Here is a 10478-nt window from a genome sequence, read left to right on the forward strand (position 1 = left end):
AATTCGTCATGAATTTTCTCAGAACTGTATTTTGAAGGAAAATTTTAAATATGGGTTGGGTATAATTGAGAGAAAATTAGCCTATCTGCAAAGGGAGCATAACTACCAAATAAAAAACTCTTCTAGTAATGAGACCTCAAAATTCTCCAACTACTAGGAAACCAAGAGAGAAGGCTAGTTTTAAGCAGATGAACAACTCATGCTTTTATGTCTCAAGCTTTTGAGCTAATTCACAGAACAGTCTATACAAGCCTCACGGAAAAGAGAAGAAAAGGGAACAGAAAAGTCAAGTGCTAAAGGTGCTGCTCAAAGAACACTATCTGCTCCTCGGAGAGCCGGGGTGGTAAGGGTCACCCAGTTTGGATAAGCGTCACCCAGCAAATAGGAAGCGTCCACTATAAATCCTAAATCTGGGCAGGAGAGAAGGCAACAAGCAGATAACTCCACAAGGCAGGCAGTCCCTCCACATATCTGGTTTCTCTCAGCAGCAAGCTCCTTCAAAGTGAGCTGCAGAAATCTCTCCTGTCCTAGTCACACTGGCCGTACAGCAGGGAAGCTTTGTCAGGAGTCCCTCCCTAAGCCTGAACGTTGTTCTCTGAAAATTGGTTAATACAGTCACTGATTTTAAAGCCCTTTAAAAACGGAAACATTAATAGAACCACTGATTAGTTCTCTTTTGGAAAACACTATTAACTGAAAGTGTTATTGATAACATAAATTCTGTGCCTGGAGACCAAATCTAACAACCCATGCATTTGAAACTTTTACTTTCAAGGATTTTCACCAAGCTTTGAAATAGTAAAATGATCATAAGTATATTCTTTCAACCAAACTTATCTCTGAGAAAGGATAATTCCTAAAGCAATGTGTAGTATCCTAATACGTGGGGTCTGCTTCGTGTATTTCTCCTTATTGTGCATAATTACTTCATTTTATGGGAGACTATTTAGCATTGTTCGGGACCACATGTTATTCACACATTAATTAACTATTTACAGTTAGTTAAATTATATATTTTAACCTAATTAAAGTAATAAAATTGTTAAAATGAGCTCTAGGTTTAAGTTTTAAGTGAACTTTTATTTTTACATCAATGTGTTTAGTGCTTGTAAGTGGCTTCCTGTAACACTCACACCAGCTAAATAAATGGAAATGGTATTTAGCACTTCATTCTGTGAACTTTACTCCAAAGGTGTTTCACGAAGAGTAATTAAATAGATTGAACCTCCAGGTTCTAAACAAAAAAACTTACCTCAACTGCCATTCATTGCCCAAAAGTCACAAATTCTAACTAGTCAGCTATAACATTCACATGCTATACATTGCTCCAATCACCCAGTGGCAGGTTCCATCCTGTACCCAGTTTTTAAAAAGCAGAGTTAGGAGGGTACATGGAGTTAAATCCTAGAATGCGTCCTGGGCAATAGTGATTCTGAACCCATAGAAACTTCCTAGAATAACTGTCCTGCTTATATTTCATAAATTGATTTAATTAAGGAAATTGATTTGCGAAAGATACACTCTACAAATTATAATCCAACCCCGAAAGAGTATTCCATCAAAAGGATTTAAGGAATTATGCCAAATCACAAACTCATTAAAAGCTTAGACTATCAATCAGAGAAAACTCATTTCTCTCTTACACGAACAACATTGGTGACAAACACACACAAAAGAATGTATAAACATTTTATATTCTACTTTATTGTCAGTCTTTAGTATACCTCAATAAAATATAGAGAGCAAGAAAAGTAATTAGGGGTATCCCAAAGAGTGATATACTGCAAAGGCCTACCCTCCTACATCTTAAAACTAAAAGGATATAACCAAAAGATGTTTTTAACAGGTAACATGAAGAATTTGTTTCATCTAGAATTAGCCCTTCTTGGAATAGCTGCAATTTTCCTGCGGTTTTTCAAGTTTTAGTTCTCTTTAAAGACCCCCTGTTGGGAATAACATTCTCTAAAGTGATCTCCCGCTTTAAACAGCAGTTTGAAGGTGCTCGTCTTATTGACTTCCTTTTCCCCTAGGTGTAAGATTTGTGTTTGTAATGACAACTAGCATGGGGATCTTTTAAGCCAATTTTACATACACCAGGATGGGTGGAACGAACAGTGCAAAGCTTCTCTCAGAGCTTTCCTCCCATAAACAAACAGTAATGAGCCTCTCAGTAGGGTGTCTTTGTGTGAAACTCAGAGATGGTAGGAACTGTCCCATTACGCTTGCCAGAGCAGTTCTCACTATCACACCTTACAAAAATAGAACCATAACAATTCAGACAAGTCAATAATAATTTTTCAGTTACTGAAAATATTTTTTCCTTTACTATACCCATGAATAATTCATGTTAAATTGCATATCTTTACATTTAACACTAAAGAGAGAGTATTTAGTTTTTGTAGAATGTCAAGTTTTGTTATTTGTCTTATAACTACAAAAAAGATAAATAGTAGTAAAAGTTATAGGTAAAATAGCTGCTATCAAATAAATACACAAATCTGCAATTTTATAGTAATGACTCAAAGAAACCTCCAACTAAGGCAGTGAAGTTTCCCTGTTTTCGTGCATAAATTTAAAAAGGTAGTGAGAGTGCATTTCAGTATATTTTAACTGATTAGCCTTAAAGATTTCTGCCTTTTCAATATGGCATTTTGCATCGAAAGCCTTTAAAAAATGATGGTTAGAAATATGTTTAGTTACATGGAGAAATACTTACAATGTGCGGCTGGGCTTAAAAAAAACCCAAAATCTTGTGTAGTGTGATCTGGTTTTTGTTTGGTTTTGTTTTGGTGGCTGACCAGTATATAGGTATCTGAACCCTTAACCTTGGTGTTTGCAGTGATCTCATTTTTAAAATCACTAATGAAATAAGTTCCTATGGTGAGGAGGGGAGGCCTCCAGCCTCCATACCACAAGGAACTGAGGCCTGCTGATAACTATGTGAGTGAGCTTGGGAACAGATTCCCAACCCCAGCCAAGCCTTGAGATGACCACAGTTCCCACCTACAGCTTAAAGGCAACCTCTTCTCAGGTTCAAGTCCTGGTGACACCACTTATCAGCTCTATGACCTTAGAAAATTTACTTAACCTCTCTGTCCTCTGAGTTTTCTTATCTGTGGAATTAAAATAATAATAACACAAATGTCATAGGGTTGTTGTGAATAATTTAATTCATGTGAAGCACCTGGAATATTATAAAAGCTCAATAAATATTAGCTTATATAAGTGAATGGCTTTAAGGGGTTGTATTAGTTATCTACTGCTGCATAATAAATTCCTCCAAATTTGGCTGCTTTAAAACAACAAACGTTCATTATTTTCTCACAGTTTCTGAAGATCAAGGATCTCAGAGGGTGGATCTGGCTAGGGTCTCTTGAGGGAGGTCTGGTGAGGCCACAGTCATCACAAGGCTTAAATAAGACTCGGTCCCCTCCCAAGCTCATGCCCATGCCTGTTAGCAGGCCTTAGTTGCCTGCTGGCTATCGGTGGAAGGTCTCCACCCCTCGCCACCACAGTGGGCTTCTCCACAAGCTGCCTGCCATCTTCACAGCATGCATCTGGCTTCCCCCAAAAGCTAGTAAGGAGCACAAGCATGAGAGAATGAGCAGGAGAGTGCCAGAAACAGAAGCTGCAGTCTTTTTCAGCTTAACCTCAGAAGTGGCGTACTGTCTCTTTTGCTATATATCATAGAGCAACTCCGGTATAGTGGGGGCAGGGGAGAATACACAACGGCGTGACTACCAGAAGGTGGGGATTTGGGGGCGTCATCTGGAGGCTGGCTTCCACCAGAACACAGCTAGGGCTGAAGCATGAAACATCATCAAAAAGAATTTTGAAAGTCAGAGATCGATCTAGAGATGGACACCACGCCTAGGGAGGTGAAGGCTGTCTTTTACTGAAGCTGTTCAAGCAGAACCTTGGAAGCTCTTGGCCTTGCTGAGGAAGAGGATATTCAAACACAAGGAGGATTGGATTTGAACGTTCCAATTTCTTCTAAGCTTGGACTTCTATGACTTTTTTCATGTAGTCCTATCTAATTATAACTAGATAGTAAGCCTCCTGGGACTTGGATTTTGTGAGAAAAACAAAGGAATATCCCTATTAATTTTTATTGTTTCGGTCTGCAGCCTATATGACATTAACAGTCAGACTGCATCAATGAGAATTAGTTTATGTAATAGAAAATATATTTATATCTATACTTTGTGAACAAATTATTTGATTTTGCCAGGAAAAAAAAGTCTTTTATACTTATTTCTGTTGCATTTATTTAGGCACTTCCCCTCTATTATATAAACTTTTTAAAGATCTAAGATAACCACCAACCCATGAGATTTCAAGTAAAACATCTCACAAGGAAAATGCACAGGAAAGTTGCTAGGAAATAGAGAAATAAAAATGAAAAAGAGGATTAAATCATCCAAGATGTTTAAGAGGACAATGGAAATACAAAGAAAATAGATAAATACCAGTGGACATTTTTAAACTTTCTAGCACCACAGTCGAGATTCTAGTTCTATATTCTTGTTTTAAGGAAAAAAAATGCATTTCTGGTTGCTGCATTTCAAATTCAACCACTGTAACCTGCAATCATAACACTATTCTGAGGGAAGAAACAACCAGAAAGATATTGTGTTCTTATTCCACGTCCTCCAAGAAGCAGATGACAAGATAGGACTAAACGTGCAAGGGTTTTATTAAGTGAAATGCCTGTGTGAAAGAAAATAGGGCGAGTGTTGGGAAAGGCTAGGAGAGCCATTGAAGAGGGTTGGGACAAAAATGTCCTGGAGTGCCATGTGGAAATTTATCAGGAAGTCCTAAAATCAAAGTCAGCTGAGAAAGGAGTCTCTTGTGGCTCAGGAACAGGTCTGCTTCAGCATTCCCACCACATTCATTCATATGGTGAGGAGCTGCTCACAGGTAGTGTGGCCTCTGTGCAAGCTCAAGGATGGAATGTAGAGCTCAGCAGCTGGGCTCCCAGTCAACTCTGCTCCCTATTGCAGGAGGTTTGCAAGATGCAATTCTCAAGACTGCCATGGATATCAAGCACCCAATGCAATTATCATAAAACGAAGCAACATTCGAGTATCTAGACAAACTGTGTTCAAAAGAACATTTTAACAAATAAAAATCGACTCTACTTCTATTCAAAGAATTTTTACATGGTTTTCATCAGCATTTCTAAACTGATTTCTATCTTAAATACATAAACATTTCTTAACTGTTTACTAAAACATGCCCTTGATTTCCCAGCTGCAATTTTTAAGACAACCAAAACTTTTAAAAGTCTTGTTTTAAACAAGGCTAGTTTTTAACAGGGAAAATAAAACCTTGGTTCCTGTTTGACTTACGGTTTCTATGCATTTCCATAACCTACACAAGATACTTCTTATATATCTTTAGTTCTCACATAAGCCTTTTTCTCCAGGGAAATAGTTTTCTCTTCCTACAACACTATCAATTGTACCCTTGCCAATATTTTTCCCTCCAACTGTTAGTCTGTGACCAATTTTTCTCTGCAACGTTCTGGAGAAACTGCCATGGATTGACATTGGAGGTCACAGTTTCCTTCCAAACATTAGTCTCAGAATGTAGGACACAGCCCAGCTGCTAAAGAGAAGACCGTGGTCAAGCTGAAGCCAACTGAGAAAGCTTCAAGAGCTAAATTCTCTTCACCCTATTATCAACTTCTCTGGTGTCCAAATTTATCAGATGTCATTTGGCTTCAATAATACCAGAGAATGTTTAAATCCAGGTTTTATTCCTCCATTATGTGAAGTTGGGTTTTTTTTTTTTTAATGCTATTTTTTTAAGACATTGCTTCTTGGCTTATTTACTTTGATTTTCCAAATACATGCTGGGTGCTTTAAAGAAGTAATAAATTGGGGTGGGGGGAGTAAGCTCTCAGGTTATTAAAATTACATCATTGGCTTGCCCCTACATGTTTGTGCCTTTAAAAATGTTGAGTATATCATTACCTGCCAAGAAAACAGCTTAGACAAAGAGTCAAATAAAATCGAGAGTTTAAAAGCATTCACAAGTTCAATATGTATATTCTCATTTTTCTCATCCCTGATCCCAGCCATTATCAATAGCTCTCAAACTTTATGTGTATAAAAATAACCCAAGGAGCTAGTAAAAAATGCAAATTTTAGAACGCCATTACCAAAATTTCAGATTCATTAAGGCTGGGCAGGAGCCAAGAATCTGTGCTTTTAACAAGCAGCCAATGCAAATCAATGGTCTACAAACCACAATTTAAAACTATAGTTTCAGGAATTCAAATTAAGTTATTAAAATTTAAACCAAAGATTTATAGCTGTATCACTGTTTTGTAAGTAGCAAAATTGGCCACCTAGAGTAAATTCATAGGCCCTAAGTGCTTCACCTCCAGGGAAACAGGGATATGAGGCAGCCACTGGGAGAAGAAGAGAGACATTTCTGTGTCTGGCAGGCTCTGAAAGGCTTAGGCAGGTAGGAGAGCACTGTGTACTTACCACTGCAGAAGTGTTGCTTTACCAACTCTTTGGTTAGGTTTACTTTAATTCTGGTTTGGGGGGGGGGTTCCAATTTTAGAGGTAATACATGCTTAGTGCAAAATTTTTGAAAATATAAAAGGAAGGCTAACCATTAAAAAATACTTTAATTTTTAAACGTATGGAAATGTCATTCTTTTCCTTATTTATATATTATTATTTACTGAAGCTTTCACTGTGTATATAGTGCAATATAGCATTTTTCTGACTAGCACTATCCTATTTTCCCATGACAAAATTATTTATTTAAAATATGATTTTAAATAGCTGACCAGCATTCCATCATGCAGAAATTCCATAATTTAATTAAGCATTCATTCAATATTGAAATCTTAGTTCCACTGCGTGGTGAACACTGGGAGGCACCAATACCATTCCCTTCAAGAATGAAGGACTTTTTCCAAATTTCTGGAAGTGCTGTAGGAAGGCAGCCTATGAACAACCTTCAGCAGGGGTGTGCTTGGCAAATTTGACCCCTGTTTATCGTTAAATTTATCGTTGTTTTAACATCCCTTTCGCTCTTCACCACATATTTATTTTCCTTATAATCATGAAATAAAACACAAATAATAATAACCAGAAAAGAAACACAGGCAGCAAAATTTTCTTTTATTGAACTTTGCTAATATGAGTAAATAAATAATATTTTAGCACAATAAAAGAAAAAGTAATGGATTGATACTTCTAAATTACATTAATGTATTTTGGGGAAAAAGGAGAAAATATTTCTATGTAATAATTATTATATTATTAATATTGATTAATAATTTTACATTATAAATCATAACATTATAGTTTCTGGTTTTGAGCTAAATTTCTGCAAATTCGTCAATGGCTTCATAAAAATCAGTCTTCTCATATTGGTGTTCAGTAGTCTATATTGCCAAATTTGTCCATCAATCTTCTCTTACAGCTGACAAAATAACCCTTTTTATTAATCTTAATTCTGAAAACTTATTTGACATACATGAAGCTACAGATATACAAATAGGAAGAGTCTCAAGTGTAAGGTTAAATTGGCAGAGATTAATAAAAATCTCATTTCACAATAAATAACAGAAATTGCAATGTTGCCCATGTTGTTTCTTTGAGATGGGTTCTACTTGCTTTCAAATATCTCCCTAGTCAGAAATTTCCACTAAATATCCCTACCAAAAAAATCAACAAGAACATCTACTATATTTGGGAAAACTTCAAAAGTTTATACTGTTTATAATTTGTTCAAACATGCTTCAGGGACATTCATATCTCCTGCTCCTATGGTACTACATGTTCCTGTATTTAAAGAGTGGACTTGAAATAAACAATGATATGCACCTTCATGAGGCCAACTAAAGGACACAGCTCTGTGGATTCAGATGAAAATTGGGGAGTGAGATGACATTCTTGACTGGCTGACAACCAAAGTAGACAAGTTAGATGTCAATATAAAAAGCACAGAAAAAAAAGTTTGACATCTCCAAAGACAAAGAAGGATTTCCCCACATTATGATGAAAAGATTCAAGAGATCTTTTCTTAAACTTCCAAGAAATTTTATTTATTATTTTAGTATGAAATTTAATGTATGCTTACAAATGTTAGAATAGAGTGGGCCTTGAGATATTTTATATAAAATAAAAATAAATAAAGAAAAAATGAACAATGATAGAATTATAGACTGAGTTCCTACTCTTGAAGCAAAAGCATGCTGTAGAGTTATTCCATCAGGGGTCAACTGTTTTTAAATAGAGTTCTCTGAATTCATTTCCCTATAAGATATAATGGTTTTTAAAGGATAATGTTAAAGATAGGAGAAACCAAACTGTTTTTCCTACTCTCACACTCAATACAACACTCAACACAGAATACTTCACCTCTGTTCACCAAAATGTGTGTGGATTTCTCCCCACACACCAAGAGTTTCTCCAGCAGATACCAACAGGACCAAATGGGAATTCTATAATTCAATCCAATTCTGACATTATCTATCTGGAGACATCATCAGAACTCACAGGTTAAGGGCTCAGTCCCTCAAGGCTGTCCACACTTCAGATGTCAGTTGCAAGCCCCAGGTTGTAACCTATGCTTCTGATCAGCAGGGCATAAATCAAGATGCTCATGACCTCCTCCTTAGGCTCAATTAACTTTCTAGGACTACTCACAGAACTCAGGGAAACACATTTTCTGGTTTATTATAAAAGATATTACAAAGGATGCAAATGAACAGCCAGATGAAGAAGTACATAGGGGAAGGCATGTGAGAAGGGGCACAGAGCTTCCATACCCTCTCCAGGCATGCCACCCTCCAAGGCACCTCCACATGCTCAGCAATCTGGAAGTTCTCCAAACCCTGTCCTTTTGGTTTTTTATGGAGGATTTAGTAAGAAAACATGCTTGATTAAATCATTAGGCATTGGGTATGAGCACAACCTTCAGCCCCTCTGGGGAAGGAGGGGGAGAGATTGACAGTTCCAACCTTCTATTCACATGACCAGTTCCTCTGGCAATCAGCACCCCATCCTGAGGCTAATCAGGAGCCCTGAAGAGTCATCGTTTAGAACAAAAGTTGTTTCTATCATGCAGGAAATTTCAAAAAGTTTAGGAGCTCTGTGTATCAGAAACTAGGATCAAAGACCAAAGCTGAGAACAAAATATTCTCTTAATGTCCCTATTTACAAGGGTTTCAGGAGCTCTCTTTCAGGAACCGTGGGCGGAGATTAATATATATAAAAATATTTCTTATAACATCACAGTATCACAGATAAGTAATAAAAATAGACAAATTTGAAGCTTATATATTTTTTATTAAAATCCACAGTAATCTCATTTATTTCAAATAGACCAACAAAGATTTGGAGAGAGAGAATTTTATCACTAACATTATTTAGAATTGCTGGTGTATAATGGATTAAAAAGCAGACCCACTTTTTAGGCAGTTTTTCATTGTTTTTAAAATCTCTACAGATGTGGCTCTTCTTTTGCACCCCCACCCAGAAATGGCTGCTCCCACTGCCCCACGACTTCGTAAGCCCCTGGCTGACCCCTATTTGGGGATACCTCAGCTAAAGAACAGTGCTTGGCCCAAGGTCATGCTTCCTTCCAGGGGCAGTGCACATCCAGTGACATATATATGATATATACAATATAAAGGCCTGGCTCCTTTGTCTCTGATCTGGGACAACTCTGAAGGCCGTCTCAGCTCCTTATTTCCTTCCACTCCTTTCTGTAGGTGTTGATCTCAGAGGCCCTCCCTCTTAAAAATCCAGCACATTAAAATTAAAATTAAAAATAAAAATAAACCAAGCAGTCCAGCTTCCTAGGGAGCTGATGGAGTTTGGATGTGTTGTCCCCTCCAAAACTCATGTGGAAATTTGATCTCCAATGTGGCAAGGTTGGAAACTGATTGAGTCATGGGGGCGGATCCCTCATGAATGGGTTAATGCTCTCCCTGGGGAGGGGGGGGTAGTGAGTGAGTTCTTGCTCTATTACTTCCCGTGAGACTCGATTGTTTAAAAGGACCTGGGCCGGCCTGTGGCTCACTCGGGAGGGTGTGGTGCTGATAACACCAAGGCCACGGGTTCGGATCCTATATGGGGATGACCGGTTCGCTCACGGGCTGAGTGTGGTGCTGACAACACCAAGACAAGGGTTAAGATCCCCTTATTGGTCATCTTTTTTAAAAAAAAAAAAAAAAAAAAAAAAAAAAAAGGACCCTGGCACCCCTTCTCTATCTCTCTCTTGCTTCCTCTCGCCGTGTGATCTGATTGTACCTGCTGGCTGCCTGCCACTTTTCTGCCATGAGTAGGAGCAGCCTGAGGCCCACGCCAGATGCAGCTGTCCCAGAATCGTAAGCCAAATAAACCTCTGTTCTTTATAAATTACCCAGTCTCAGGTATTTCTGTTATAGCAACACAAAACGGACTAAAACAGGAACCCAACCTGTAATACCAATTTTTTTCAAT

This window comes from Cynocephalus volans, chromosome 15 (genome assembly GCF_027409185.1).
Source record: "Cynocephalus volans isolate mCynVol1 chromosome 15, mCynVol1.pri, whole genome shotgun sequence".
NCBI classification, from domain to species: domain Eukaryota; kingdom Metazoa; phylum Chordata; class Mammalia; order Dermoptera; family Cynocephalidae; genus Cynocephalus; species Cynocephalus volans.